Here is a 13,575-nt window from a genome sequence, read left to right on the forward strand (position 1 = left end):
CAGAGAAGAATCTGCTCTATCTTCATGTGATAGCGAGCGCACTGGTGGGAGGAAGGAGAGGGAGCAGGAAGAGAGGGAGAAGAAAGAGTGAGTGCTGCAGGAAAGCCGCTGACAGCTCCACGTTTGAAAATAGCCTGAATGGTGGCGGCTCCAAAAAAAAATTCCCCTTTTTTTTTTATCCCTGATCCTAACTTCAACCACGGGGGCTGAATTATTCATTCTAGACCAGTGACATGCAGGGACGGGGACAAAGAGTCATTGCTCTATTTTGATTCGCATAATAAATTCATGACTCGATGTTTAAAAGGAGAGAGGAGGGGGAGGAGATGAGGAGGAGGAGGGGAGCAGGGCAGGCGAGGGGCTCAGGTCAGGTTGTGAGCGTCTGAGACTGTGAAACGAGGATGAAACAGGAAGGAGCAGATGGAGGGAAACAGGAGATCGAGGAACGGAGACTCTCAAGTGAGGACGGATGTAGAGGGCTTCGGAGATAAATTGTTAAAGTAGCTTCTCGGTAAAAATCCACACGCGTGAACACGCAGCTGATACAGCATATTACCCCGGGATCAGCTGAGAGAGAGGCTGCGAGGGAAACCGAAAAGAAGAGTGAATCAAATGCTAAAGTTGATATTTATTGGTTTTGGCACCAATATAAATTGGTATTTTTTTGGGAGAAATGACATTTGTTAGTATTTGAGGTCTAGACACTGTGTATATATTCACATATTCCTGACTGCACCTCTTCTACAGAGACTTTTGCATCATGGGTTGGTTGTAGCCTTGGTTGCGAAGTTGTAAGTTTCTTCAAAGTTTTAGGCCTGAGGTGTGTACACTGTAAAAATAAAAAGTTACTGTATTTTTACAGTTAATTTCAGCCATATAAATGCAGGAAATTCATATTTGTATACTGTAATTATTCTACAGTAATATAGATGAAAAATCACAGTAATACATTGTGTCTCTACAGTAACCTAGACTGTTAACTGTGAAATACAGTATTTTGATGTAAAATGACATCATAATACTGTAATAAGCATCTAGAGCCTGTTAGCATGTTAGCATTTGTACCTTGTTGGACCACTTGTAGGCCTGTTACTCTGTTGTTACCCTTTTAGTATATCAGCCTGTATAACTTTATATTGTCGGCCACTTGTGGGCCGAGGGTTAGTGTCTATGGTCAACTCTGTCTTGTTTTCAGCTCCCAGTTAGTTTCACTTCTACTGAATATAGGCATCAATTATACAAATGCGTGACACGGTGACATGACGTGATGTCACAGTCACCAAATTAAAGGCGGGACTACTGACGAGGTGTTTCAGGAGCAGTGTTTTCTGTGGGAGAGAGGAGCTCCCGTTAGATGTTGTCTTTTTAACTTTCAAGACCTTTCACATGCAAGAACCTTTATAAAAAACTGAGGGAAAGAAAAAACAAAAAAAGCATAATAGGTCTCCTTCAAATGAAAGTACTGTTTGTTTCACTTTTATGGGAGAAATTGTTTCAAGAATGATCCTCTCCCCTGGCGTGATGATATCTCTGGGAGGCTTTGCCAACCAAACTTGCTTGATAACGTGTTTCTCATCTTCAAAAGGCTTTTTCCCCAAAAAACAGCTGCTGGAAAAAAAGTCATCTTTTAATGTGGAAGATACAGTAGTTTGCAAAAAAACAAGGTACCAGATAAGTAGCAGAAGGAGAAAACAAGAACACAAAGAAGAGGAGCAGCAACTTGCCACAGGCTTTTGTCCTTCCGAAACAAACGAGAGTCACTTTAACAAGCTGCTGAAACAAACTGAGTCAGGGGACACAAGGCTCCTCGCAGTCAGTCACGCAACATCATGACTTACGAAAATCTTCTGCCTTCATCCCCACTTGCCCTTTTTTACATCTACAAGAAAGAGACGTGCACTATAATGACGCAGCCCTCCTCTCCACCTTTTGTTTTCACTTTCAAGCTGAACAGGAAGTTCGTATAGATGCAGCAGCAGCAGCTCCTCTCTTGGATTCGCTTTCAAATGCTAGAAAACAGCCCGCCCGCCTGGCTAAAGGGCAACAAGTCTCAGACAGATTTAAAACTGGTGAAGACCGCGGAGGTCAACGCGCAATGGAGCAAATGATTCGAGAGATTTTTGTTGTGTAAACGAGAGGGGCAGCCAAGCAGAGAGCGATTTCATTTTAAAGAGTCAGCTAACCTTTAGCTATACGAGAAGCTTAACAGATACTGTATGCATTTACACAGTGATTCAACTGTTGGCCTCTTTGTTATACGCGACACATTTAAAGGACAAAGCGACACATATGTGCTGGCATCCTCAAGTGACTTCCGCATGCCTAAAGTCCTGCAGGGAGGGTGACGCACATGTGTGCCTGGGTGAGCGTGTGCGTCTGTGTCTATGAGTGTGTGTGTACGCACACCAATGGTGAACAGTCCCCAGGCTTCTGCAAGCCTGTTTGTGTAGCAGCGAGGCAGAAATAATGTCAGAATCTGTGCTTCCTCTGAGCGAAATGCATGTGTGTGTGTGTGTGTGTGTAGAGTAGAGGGGTCAGCGCTGAAGGACATTACAGAAAATCTGTCCGTCCACATTCACCCAAACAAACTATTCCCACGGCAGCGAGGAGGAAGGAATCTGAACACTGGCAATCACTGCATCCGAGCATTACAAACTGTAATGATGCTGCTGTGATTGTTCATAAGTTTCCATTTTTTCAAAATGAGCAGAAATCCGAGCTGGGACATATCTGAGGAGATCATTTCTGTGGGTGGGCGTTTTCCACTGCAGCAGCTGACTGACATTTGAGAGCCGGCACTGCTACCTAGAAGCATTTCTACACGGTGTGCTACAGACTGGAGCACATTCTCACCCTCTATAGCCTGCGTACGTAGATAAAAGCCTTTTCCCCCTTTTCAACAAGTCCATAGCGCTGGTTATGTGCGATAAGCATCTAAAGATGTCTGTTTTGCCCAGTTGCAACACATCCCTTGTCCCTACCACGTAGGCCGACTCCTGTTGGGATAGAGGAGTAGGGGTAGTAAATATCAACTGCTACTTGTTTGCTGATGTCTTGCTCGCTAACTTGCTAGCAAGCCTCCTGTACTTTGTTATTGCTTATTTCTGCATGACAATCCTGGATTTTGATGTATTGCAATGTTGCATTTTGACACGGCTAGTTGCCTGGCAATAAAGAAGTGTTGCTTTTTTTATTTGATCTCTGCGGGCTGCAGCGAGAAAAGCTGCACCGGTTACAAAAGAAAATGCACTGTCAACATGTAATAATTCTACAGTTTATCAGTTGTAGGTCTGGGTCCGGACCCGGACAGCGGTCCTGCCTATATTGATCCCTGGGAGTGATGAGAAGGTGTGACAGGTTCATATGGGGGATGCTGTCCCCACTCGTGCCCCTTCAAATCCGCCTACTGATTAAAAAGATGGCGGAGCTCTTTCTTCGATGGATCCAGTTGTGACTCTAACAAATGACCAGACTGTCAGAACTCACAGTAACAGATGATCCTGTAACCTCAGCACAGGGAGCGCTCGACATGAACTGACTGCAAAAATCAACAGGTAACAACATCAGCCCCTCAGTTATTTAATTGTCTTGTGTCAAATGGAATAGAAGTAATATTATTAGATATGCTGCCCACACCAACAACAACAACAACAACAACAACAACAACAACAACCGTCAGTCTGAACCAAAGAGTCAGTCCCTCTTCAGAACACAAATTTAGTGGGTGGTATCAAAATGTCTTGTTTTTGGTAATTACGAGGAAATATTGGCTCCTTCACAACAAATAATTTTAATTTCAGTCTGTCTTTGATGCAAAACAAATGCATCCTTTTTCACAAGGATGTAAAAATGGCCTTTAAGGTGATTTAACGTCGCTCGTCTTTCACAGAGGGCACCACATTTTAATTTCTCCGGGAGGCACGGAGCAGTGTTCAAGAAAATGATACTTGAATCATTAAAATCCAATTTGCGGGACCGAGCCGCGGCACTCTATCACGGCTATCAGCTGAGACGTCCTTCTCCACATCGCAGGGCAACATGATTTGTATTGTGCCCGAACAAACTGAGGGATCAGAGGAGAAATCAATAGCAATACAGCATTCATTAACAGAGTCCTTACGGATCAGAACAGCAGAATCACACATGAAAGAGCGAGAGTGGAGGAAAGTGAAGCGTACGAGTGAGACTGATTGACCTTCTGTGTGTAAAGAGCATGCTCCACAAACACACACACACACACACACACACACACACACACACACACACATGCACACACACACTTACACACTTCAATAGCGTTATTGCCTAGAAGTCATGCGGTTAAAGTTAATGAATAATGTTCCCCCCTGCCCTAAAGGTCTGTTCTACAGATGGCATTAGATGGTAATACACACACGTACACACACACGCACACACACACACACCGACACACAGTCACACACATGCACACCACACGCCATCAGGACAGTCATTTATAAATAACTAACGGAAGTTTTGGAGCGTATATTAAAATTTCAACTTCAAAACAGACCAAAGTAGCGTAAACACAGCTTGTATGACACACACACACACACACACACACAAACACACACATACACACTTGGGGGAGACAATAGAGAAGAAGAAGAGACGAGGAAAAGTGGATTGAAGAAAGTGGAGCTCCTGCATCCTGCGTGTGGTCAGTAATCAAGCTGCATTATTAAAACGTAAGGTAATACTATTTAACCTGCATTAACATTCAATTAACAATAGCATACGTGTGTACTTTCACTTTCACTCACACTAACACACACACACACACACACACACACACACACACACACATAAAAGGGTAATCTCTTTGACCTGCATTAACATCTGCGGACAGACAGGAAGCACAGGTGAGCAGAGCCACAAACTTCATGACCCACATCAACATTTAATGAAGTCTGAGAAACACAAGTCCTTAATTCAACCAGGGCAGGTAATGAGAGGTCTGCCTCACACACACACACACACGCACACACACACACACACACACAGCACACACACACTCTGGTGGACTCGATTCCTCCTCCTTCGATGATGAGAGGAGTAGATCGGTAAGACACTCTCACCTTATCTATTGACATTTTTCATCCAGCCTATGGTGCTAACACCCATAATCACAGATAAAGGGTTCCCTCTCAGACTGTAATAAGCTCCTTTTTTAGGTCACATTTTGTCGGCGGACACGAGGCCGAAACTTGTGACAGCACAGACTGCAAAGAGGTCAAAACCCCTGACAAGGAGTCGGTGAGCGATTGGAAAAGGATCAAGGAGGACATCACATCTGACGCCAAACATTATCCTTGAACTATGGCAGGTGCTACCATCTCTTCTGCTTTTACAACCACCTGCTACTATGTGACTGAAGTTCCTTATATAGGTAAAGTAATTAAAACCCAAGCCGCACCATGAAAAGCAGCTGAAAGCTGAAAACAAACAGTAGCTGCTGCGGCTTTGAGCTGAGATCAGTTCGTCACGTATACTTCTCTCAATGTCAAGAACGAACTTTGCTCACAAAAATCTTTTTTCAAGGTCCCTCCATGTGGCCCACTTTGAGAGAAGCATGCAGAAGTTGCTAGAAACAGTTAATGTTTTTCACATTGATCAAAAAATACGTTGACTTTGACAGCACTTACAAACTGCTGCAGAGCACAGCATCACAAACACAGTGAGTTTGTGAACGCATCCCTCTCTTTGTCCGAGCCCTCTGCCGAGACTAAAATGGAGCAGAAACAGCCTCCAGAGTTTGTATCACACCCGCTCGGTGTGTCACCGTGTTTGGGGAAAACAGAGCTTTTCCAAAGCTGTGACCTAAACCAGTCCAGAGAGGGTCGAGGGCTGCGTGCCTGTAAAGTAAAGTTCATTTTAAATGCCAGCGCAGCAGAATATTCAGCAGGGCTGTTGTCATTAGCCTGGAGTTACGATGATTTTGTCAGCAGTAATCATAAAAAAAGCTAGCTAGGGTATGACTTCTGGTTTCTGACGACAGAACCAGAAATATGTGAGGATGAAATACTATATTGTGAATTTGGTTTCAATCAAAACACAACACATGTGACCACAGAGAGCAGGATAACTCTGAACAGAGATGCTGATGTACCCAGCATGAACCACAACTGTTGTCAATGACCTTTATTACTGCTGGTGTCGTCTGATAGTTTTGCAGCCATGTAATACTTATTTGGTTAGCTGGACTGTCTGCACCAGATCTTGGCTGTTATGTGCAGTTGTGTTGTTTGATAATGAAAAAGAGGGTGGAGAAGAAAAGATGTATCTGTTTATGGTGTTCATGTTTCACTGAACAGTACACAAAAGAAAATGACCTAGAAACTCCAGTGAAAATGAAAAGTGCAATGAAGAGTGCAACATCGAAATTGCAAGAAGCTGCAATTTTTTTGATGAAGGTAAAAAGTGTGACAGAACAGTGTTATAATGTTGTACCCTGTTCTACACATCTTGTTCTCCAGATGTGAGACAAAGTGTTTGTGTGCTACCAACCCAGACGAATGATAACTCCCACTAATCGTGAGTCAGTCACAGTATCTGTTAGAAACAACGGGAATATGATTTCTCGACATGGTGCAGCGCTATTGTTCATGAATGTTGCGAGCTAGCTACGGAGTAAGCTAACGTCCCCTTTCTAAATCCCGCCTACAAAGCTCTGGTTGGTCGATTGTTTCTCCAACCGGTGGACCCAGCTGTCAACATCATACCTATCTGAATGGCAGGTCAGAGGTCCCAAATCCCAAAAGACTTCACAACATCGCAAGGACGTTTGGCTTAACGTTGAGTATCCAGACCTCCAACTCATCACGCTCAGAGGTCTAAATTCAAAACAGAAAACTAAATGACAGAAGTCTGGCTGTGTGACAACACACACGCCTCTTTATACTTTCATCTCATGCTTGTACATACTGTACTGTACCAATGCACCATCCGTTCCTGCTTGAGAACAAGTGACTCTACATTTACTGACTGAACTGAGTCTTCGAGCTTGTAATGATACAGCAGCGCCTGTTCTGTTCAAGGCCGAGCTTAAAGGTCAGTAAATTGCCTGCTTTAATTTGTCCATTGTTAGACCCAAACTGCATTTTTCACTCGGCAGCTGTATCTCCATGACTTTTACTCTCGTTCACTCTGCTTTGTAAAGGCAGTCTGATTATAATGGCTGTCGGCAGAGTGTAACATTAACTGCTGTTGTGTGATGTTGTTTAAAAAAAGGCCGTTTGTGCTGTTGACCAAGAAACCTTATTAGGAAGAAGCGAGGTGTCAGAGAAGAAGGAAGGCAAACAGTGTATCTGTAAGCATTTAAACACGACGCGTTCTTATGCTTGTATTTGACGGAGAAAACCCTTCAGAGCCGGTCACTCAAGACTGTTTTTATGACTTTTTAAATGAATCTGTAACCGGCTGAGCGGTCTCCGGTCACAGTGATGATGAACTCTAATAGCAGGAAAATGGGACAGACAAACCTTCAAGGACTTTGTGTCCATCAGCAGGTAAGATTTTAGTCATTCAAAAAAGGAAAGATTCAATCATCGCAGAATTCAATTTGGGAGTTTATTTTAAAGAGATTGAGAGAACGACTCCGGGGATGATTGCGCCAGACTCAATAATGAGGCAAAGCTAAATGCTAATTCATTATGAGTGTTAGTCCTATCAGACGCGAGCAGCTGAGAAAGCGAGCGAGAGGGGAAGTGAAGCAGACGGACCGACGGGGAGACAGTCACCGCGAGTGGAAGAATGAACAACAGAATCTGGAGGCGCGGGGGGGGGGTCACATCTGAGAAAACACGGCCGGGAAAGTAAATTAAAGCAAGCCAAATGGAAAGTGAAAGGGCAGAGTGAGGAAAGCGGGGAAAGTGTGAGAGGGAATAATTTATCGAGAAGCAGCGAAGAGGTGGAGGAGATGGCGAGGAGGCCAGGAGGTCGTAGTAGAGCGGCGAAGGAGGCTGAGACTGCGGAGGAGTTCTCACCTGCTGGTTATTTGCCCTGAGATAGAGGCACACTTGTCCATTATTGACTGGGATCGTGCCCTTTATTTTACGACGCACATGTGCAACAAGACCAGCGGCCGGCGTCTTATAAGCCTGCTAACCTCTGTGGACACACATGAACACACTCGGCAGTGATATTACACGCTCGCTCATGCTGTTTTAGCCGAGCGATACTGGAAGCAAGACCATTAAATTCAGCCTCTGATGCAACAACAAAGCTCTGTTCTGTAACTCCACACTTTATTAAAGACTAGTGTTTTATTGAGTGTGTGTATTAACATTGAAGTTGTGTGTGTGCGTGTGTGTGTGTGTACTGTGTGTAGATGGCTGTGGGCGTCGTGCCCTTGTCCATGCAAGCACCTCAATCACCATCAAGCAATCTAATCGTAGCAACCCTCCAAACAGGACATCCTTTACACCCAAGGTGCATTTCTCAAGGTCAACCGTTATCCTCACACACCAACACACACACACACACACACACACTTGTGCACACACTGAGATCAAAAGCTCCTTCAGCACGCCCACATACCCCCGGTCACCTTCCCAATCAAATCCTCTCACCACACAGCCCATCATAGCTCCTTCTCTCCTCTCACACTGTCTCCTCCAGCAGAAACATCACACTCACATTTAGCCTCCCCGAAGCTTAAACCGGAGCGTTTCACAAACTCCCATGTCTCCTGAACTCCTCACTCCGCCAAGGGTTTGAAGCCTCAAAGGGGAATTTCTGGTTTCATATAACGTGCGTCTTATTTTCATAGCTTTGACCGTCATTGCCTCTCGGTCATAATAAAACAGCACTCTCCAGTTTGAAAAGGATTCAGACTGGACAAGAACGAGGAGTGCTCGGCGATCATACACGTTTTGAATAAATTGAATAATGTAGAAGGTTTTGTGCACTCGAGACGGCAGACTTAGTTATTGTAGGTTAAAACAATTTCCAAGGTTAGAGACCTTTGAGCTCATGTGATGCGTCACATGTTGCACATACAGTCAAATCATGTAAGTCCTCTAACACTCATATACATATAAACGTGTGTCTCTTTGAGCCTGAATTAATTACTTGACATTTCACGAGGCTGGCAGTTGTTTATTTTCACATCCAGCTGACAATCGTTATCATTCATTTCTGTCCGTCCACCTGATGAATGCAAGTCCAATATCTCCTTTGTTTTCTCATCTCCGCCAACTCAGGAGGGAAATATCTGGCTCTGTAGCTGCTGACTGCTGCGAAATGTTCACCAGCTAGTTGCAAACTGTGTGTGTTTACTGTTTGGTGCTGAGCAGGCAGCACACAGCCCAGTGTTTCCCACACATATACTTTACATGGGCTTGAACGCAAAGTGTGTTTTTTAGTCTGTTTATGTCTATTTCGCCTGCTGCGAACAACGAAACTGACCTGTAGGACGCTAAAATGCTTTGTCACTGCGATTAACATCTTTCACGTTTGATGCACTGTTAAATAATCAATATGTTTGTTACACAGAACCATCTGAGAAGAAGCTGCTCGAAACTGTTTGGAAAAGGGCACGAACTTTCAAAAGATACTTGGTAGGTGATTGGACGAACCATCTGTCTTTTAGCGTCTACAGCGGGCTAACTTCAACCAATCAGATCAACAGCAGGAAGGCTCTTTCTCTTCCATCGAGAAAAGCCTTCAATAAAATATACTCTTCAGTTCTGATATAGCAGCTCCGCTAACCTCTTGAGGAGCAGCCGTTGATGTTCAAGCGAACGGTAGCTTCTCTCACGACTAAACCAGGCATGTAGCTGCCCTCTCCAGCTGCCAGTACTGTGAATGTGTATTTAAAACCTTGTGTGCTGACTGAATGTGCCAAATTAAGATAATCACGCTACCGTACTGCCGATACTGTATCTTGCCCCTTCGGACTTTTCTGTGGATATGACGCCAAGGTCTTAGGTACCACACAAATACGAACAAATACGAAAAGAGGTGCAGCACAAAACTATTATACAAAAATCAAGCACCTTCTGCGTCTTGAGCCGATCTATGTCTCTACCTCTCTCTGCCTCTCTCTTCATCTTCTCTCCTCACGGGTGGCTGAACGCTCATCACTTTGCTGCTGTGTCCGTTCGCTGGAAAAAGACATCAGCAATCAGCAGCTGTCAACACGGAGGCCAAACATCTTCACCCACATTTTCTATCAGCCTCCAAACTCTCTCCCTTTTGACTCACCACTTTCTTCCATCATCACCTCAATCTTCTTTTATTTAATCTCACGTCGCTATTCCCATCTTCCTCTCTCTGTTAATTACGCCCTCTTCCTGTTCTCCTTCTCCTCAGTGATCCTACAATGTCTTATTTTCAGACTCTGACTCCATCGCTGTCTCTTCACACTGTTTTACAAGCTTGGCAGCAGAACGGACAGTGATGCTATGCTTCAGGTAGCTGTCACACTTCTGCGTTAAAAGGGTTATACTGGCGGTGGGAGTGTGTGCATGTTTTTATGTAAATGCGAGTGTGTCTGTAGGAGTCGTACTGTTGTAATAAAGAGGTCATACGGTAGGATCATCACCAGCTTTAAGGAAGAGGGAAAGATATAGAGAATGATAGCTAGACAGGGGTTTGGATAGGACTCTGTGGGGAAGAGAGGTTGTGATCGGGAGGCTTCAGCTTTTCTGTCTCTCGTCTCTCAGACACCGACAGCGAGTTCGCCCATATGTTGGGAGCGATCTGCCCGCCAGCTCTGTGGGTTGAGCTCTTGTTTTCAAGACGGCGAGACTGCGAACAGCGATAAAGTTAGAAACCCAAACAAGTTAATGAGGCACAGGAAATAATGAGCTGATTGCATGATCAGAGGCATAATTCTTCAGTACGCTGAAAATCCCCCACAGCCATTTCCGATTTACATATCCTTTTCGGATCTGCTGTACGAGGGCAGCAGTAATGCGAAGTGGCTGCTCTGTTCGGGCTACACTGAGGTTGCTTTTTGTTGAAGGAACAAGCGACCATAGTAAAATGGCCATGAAATCCCCGCCCATCGCTCACTTTGATTGTTGAGAGGGCAGACAGGAAACTAACCAGCCATGCTGTCCAGAGGGGCAGAGTCAGGTAAAGGTAATTGCTTAGCAAGAGAATGAAACAGGAGATAGGATCAGGAGGAAAGGGAGAGAGGTGACAGGCTATAATTGGAAACGGAGAAAGAAGGAAGATGGTGGAAAAAAAGAGGAAGGCTGGCTGCTACACCTCATGCAAAACCTGCTGTCATAAGCCATATGCACTCTGCCACAACGTGACATAACACATGGCCACACATGTCGGGTTACCACACATGGGAGTGCAGCACGGGTGAGCAGGGCTATACGTGTCTCAGCCTCGAGGAGCACAAACAAGTGTTCAGCTTTTTGAAGTTGTCCCCTCAGATTGTTTAATGTGCACGATTCGTAGCTGCAACAAATAAGTCAGAAGTTGATGTAACGAGCAGTGTTAGAGCCACGAAAACAAGTGTTCGGACGAGAGTGACGTTGATTGTTCAATTTGCCCCGACGACGTGAAACATGACAACATTCCAGCAGTGCAGGTTTATTTACATGCCTCACTCTGACAGCTTACGAAAGCCATTACGAAATGTCGCTGGCGGTGTGCAATAATGTTATAACAAGACGTAGATGGTAAGAAAGCATGACCAGGCAGAGACACACACACACACACACACACAATCTCTCCTCCTCGTCCTCTCTCCTCTGCTGCAAGTATCTGAGGGCAAGTAGGGAGACTTGTCAGTGTGGGTAGTCGTCAAGCGTTAAGATCTGCAAACACGCACTGTACGTTTGGTTAAAAAAAAAACAACAACACATCAACAACCCAGGATTAAAATGCACATGCTTGTGTGTGTGTAGTGTTAAGTGGACGTACCCAGGACTGAAGTGTGGTCCCTGGTGCCTCCTCATCTGTCCAGCTGTGTGCGTATGTGAATCTATTTTCCTCTCTCCTCTTGGTCCACAAGTTGCAGAGACACTGCTCCACACGTGCCGGCCCTCCCCTTCCTCAGGTTGCCCCCCCTTCAGTCCGTCTCTGTCTCACTCTGACACCCTGGCATCAGCAGCTGTACCAAACCCGCCACTCATCCCCCTCTTCTCTCGCCTTCTCCCTCCCTCCCTCCCGCCGACAGGGCTCGTTGTGTACACACCTCCTTTTCACTCCTTGTTGGTTATTGTCCCCCCACCCCAACAAAAAAAAAAAAGATCCAGGGCGTTCACAGGAGAGGGGGGCTCATGTAAGATTCTCCTTCTCCTTCAGACAGTGCTCCTCAGCGGGTCAGGGCGCCCTCCATCTCCCCCCGGCGTGGATGTGAGATTATGAGAAAAGGAGAGGGAGGATGGGGAAGGAGCGTGCTGTTGCTGTAGCTGTTGCCTCTGCCTCCTTCAGTATGAGCGCCTCTCTCTCGCTTGGCATGCTTTTCATCTCTCGCTCTCTCTCTCTCTCCCCCCTCTCTCTCCCTCTCTCTCTCTCTTTATCTCTCTCCCCTCCCTCCCCCTTTTCTCAGTCAGTGTCTATCTGCTGCTGCTCCAGCTGTTTGGATTCACAATTTCTGTGTGCTGCAGGGCGTTCGGCTTAGGGAGTCTCTCTAAACAGCCAGGCAGGAAGAAAAGCGAAGAGACCGAGAGCAGAGATTCAGGAGGCGGAAAAACAGGAGAGAAGGAAATAAGACGTATCGCGAGCCTGGAAGAGAGGACAGCAAATATAATGATTTAAAAACAAGTCATGGAGTGCTGTACACAAGACAAACCCAAGGGAAGGTTACAGTTAAATAAATATAAATAAATGCGATTTATTAAAATATAATTTAACATTAAATTCTAAAAATACTGAAAACTGCTTCTCTCATTCTCGCTTAATGCTAACATACTCACAATGCTAACATGCTGATATTTAGCTGGTATAACATCCATGAAGAGAATTCAGACATTTGCCAACAACAATCCCACAAATTCGCCGGCCGGTTATTATCAGCAACCGGGAGCTGTGGCAACGAACGAGACGGAGCCTGCAGTGCAGAAAATACAACCCTCTGAAGACATGAAACTTGGACCGGCTGCACGGTTTGCGAGCTCGCAACAAGAACCGCAAGATGTGTCCTCTTATGGAAACCAGAAAGCAAAAAGGAAAAGAGGCAGACCAAGAAACACCTGATACCATGACCCGCTGGCAGACGCGAGGATTGACCGGCTTTACATGTGGACAGCTGGAGACACTGGCCCAAGCCCGGGCTGTCTTTAGAGTCTTTGTTGGTGGGCAGTGTCCAAAGTGGGGCCACAGGCAATTGACCCTATTGACACGGTGGACATTTCCCTCTGACGTCGTGCTCAGGGTGGGGAGCTTGAATAATGTTAAGCTGTAAGTGTTGCAGGTTGTAGAAACGACGTAAATGTCGCACAGAACAACGACAATCAGGAGGGAATTTGGGCCATATTAGGATTATAGGATTATAGAAATGAGTCCAAGTTATGTGTAGATATTTTATAACTTATTTGTGCCTTTCTTATTGTATCGGGTCACATTATCAAACAGTAATGTTAGCTAGGA

General features: G+C 45.1%; 1 protein-coding gene across 1 annotated transcript in view; it reads right to left on the minus strand.

The window, feature by feature from the left end:
• lingo3b (leucine rich repeat and Ig domain containing 3b) overlaps nucleotides 1-12,432 on the minus strand; it is a 40,710-nt gene extending 28,278 nt beyond the window's left edge. Inside the window, exon 1 of the mRNA XM_084369886.1 lies at nucleotides 11,905-12,432. The gene's annotated coding sequence lies outside the window, so the exon portion shown is untranslated. The remainder of the gene's footprint in view (nucleotides 1-11,904) is intronic.
• Between the last annotated feature and the right edge of the window lie 1,143 nt (nucleotides 12,433-13,575).

Source organism: Pagrus pagrus (genome assembly GCF_965226575.1).
Source record: "Pagrus pagrus genome assembly, chromosome: 12".
NCBI lineage: Eukaryota > Metazoa > Chordata > Actinopteri > Spariformes > Sparidae > Pagrus > Pagrus pagrus.